Source organism: Quercus suber, unplaced genomic scaffold (assembly GCF_002906115.3).
Source record: "Quercus suber isolate HL8 unplaced genomic scaffold, Cork oak 2.0 scaffold_16, whole genome shotgun sequence".
NCBI lineage: Eukaryota > Viridiplantae > Streptophyta > Magnoliopsida > Fagales > Fagaceae > Quercus > Quercus suber.
In genome coordinates this window covers 2,091,069-2,093,322 of record NW_027069481.1, presented here as the reverse complement: position 1 = coordinate 2,093,322, position 2,254 = coordinate 2,091,069, and the positions used below count along the sequence as shown (strand labels likewise).

The 2,254-nt window shown below is 35.7% G+C and overlaps 1 long non-coding RNA gene across 2 annotated transcripts; it reads left to right on the top strand.

The window, feature by feature from the left end:
- Nucleotides 1-13: 13 nt before the first annotated feature.
- Nucleotides 14-1,656, top strand: LOC136071576 (uncharacterized). Of its 2 annotated transcripts, none has more exons than XR_010632873.1 (2): nucleotides 14-466; nucleotides 1,360-1,656. It is a non-coding gene; the product is annotated as an uncharacterized LOC136071576 (long non-coding RNA). The 2 variants fall into 2 exon arrangements; XR_010632874.1 differs by having other exon boundaries at nucleotides 1,320-1,656.
- Nucleotides 1,657-2,254: the final 598 nt, after the last annotated feature.

Below are 2,254 nucleotides of genomic sequence, written 5' to 3'. Positions count from 1 at the left end.
GAGCATCCACAGCAGTGGAGCTAAAATGCTAAAATGCTAAAATTTAGCTTCACAAACACAAAAAACCTCATGCAGCAGTGGAGGTAAACTTATAATTTATAGATGAATTGCTACAGTACACATCTAAAAATAGATGTGTACTGTAGCTTGAAGCTAAAAAAAAAAAATATATTTTAATCCCAGCCCACCCAGCCCGTGCTACCTCTCCTTTTTTTTTATTCATTTCAGTTCAGCCACTCTCTTCATCTCTCTTCATTTCACTCAGCCACTGCACAAACACAGCCGCTCAAACACTCAGCGCCTCTCTCTCTCGTTGCTGGCTCCTCTCCTCTCATTCGCCGGCCGGTCCACCTCAAGCTCACTCCGGTCCACCTCAAGCTTCCGTCCACCTCAAGCTTCCGTCCACCTCAAGCTTCAAGCTTCAACCGTCCACCCCAAGCTTCAAGCTTCCGTCCACCTCACTCCGGTAAAACCCGGCTTCCTTTTTCTTTTCTTTTTTTTGTTTTCATTTTATCAAATCCGGTCTCATTCACTCTCATTCTTTGGGTTTTTTGGGTTTGGGTCTTTGATGCTTTGGGTTTTTTGATTTGGGTATAATCTTCCGCCGATCCGCCGGGTTGAGTTTTTGATTTGGTCCACTGGATGTCTCTGTTTTTTATTTTTGATATATGATTTTTTGTTGTTGTTTTGGATTATTGGCTTGGTGATTTTGGTACATTATTTTGGTAGATTGATGATGATTATGGTTTAGTAAGTGTGAGTGATGATAATGATAATTAATGTTTGTGATATGGATTTTGTGATATGATGATGATGATTAATGTTTGTGATATGGATTTGGTAAGTGCTCTGTTTCTCATTGATGATTATGATGATTATGAATTTTGTGATATGGATTTGGTAAGATGGTGTTCTCTGTTTTGGGTGGATTTTGTTGGATATGTCCTGTTACACAAAACTAGAAACAGAGCATGATCATGTAAGTTTGGGAATTTTAATTGGATATGTCCTGTTGCACATCTTAATTGGACATTGTATTTTGTTGGATATGTAAGTTTGGGAATTTTCTGTGTGCAGGAAAATTTTGAGTTTTGATATGCATAATCATGATCTATTGTTATAATTCTAAGTATTTTAAGTTTTGGACATTTATATGTTTTTTTATAAAGTTCTTGCATTTTATAGTTCACATTGTTCCAAGATTACTTCCAGACAATTGAGACGATAATAGGCTATCATGATGATTGAAAAATTGTTTTAGTAAAATAAAAATGTATTAAGTATAATTTGGGGTTAAAAAAATTACTTATTAACATTAGATGATTATTTGCTATCGTGTGGTGGCGGCGACGGTGGCAGTGGTGGAAGAGTTGATGGCGGCGGCGGCAGGGCGGCGGCGGCGGGGCGGAGGGGCGGCGGCTGTAGCAGTGGCGGTGACGGTTACAGGTGGTTGTGATTGTTATTTATTGTAGTAGATATTTTATTTTATTGTAGTAGATATATTATTTTATTGTGATGTTTATATTATTTTATTATGTTGAAAGCTAAAATAGATCCACTGCTGCAGCATGTGTGTAGGTATAATAGATAAAGTAACTTTTGGTGGAGCTAAAAAGCTAAATTTTTAGCTCCACTGCTGTGGATGCTCTTACAATGGTGTATATCTAAAAGGGCCTCTAAACAAACATTTGGTTTGAACTAGAGACTGCCAAATTTCTGGTCTAAGTGCACCCTTGGCCAGTGAATAAACCATACTAGTTAGTCCAAGGGTCTCTAACCATACTAATAACAAATTATCAGTGTTAAATACTTAACTTATGCATTCAATTTCAATTAAAAAAACCTTCTCAAAAAAAAATATTCAATTAAAAAAAAATCTTATGCTTACAATTGTACACGGCAATCAAATGGTCATAAGCCATAAACTTGATGGTGTTTGCCACATTATTATATAATAATAACATTAGTGACACATATATAGACCCACACCAAACTAATTAATTATTATTTGTCAACAAAAATGATAGCTAGAAATTTATATTAAACGCCAAGATTGTCTTTTGGGGGACCAACAATTAGTGATTCTTTTGTTCAAACTCAAAAAAAGTGTTTTCCCTTGTCATTATCTTCTACTACACGATTTCTCTTTAAAGTTGTGCATGCATGAACTTTGCTTTAATTAGGATAGTGTGGGGCTAAATTATAATCAGTAATATACTAAAAGTGGGAAAGGAAAAATGTTCTATATATCAGA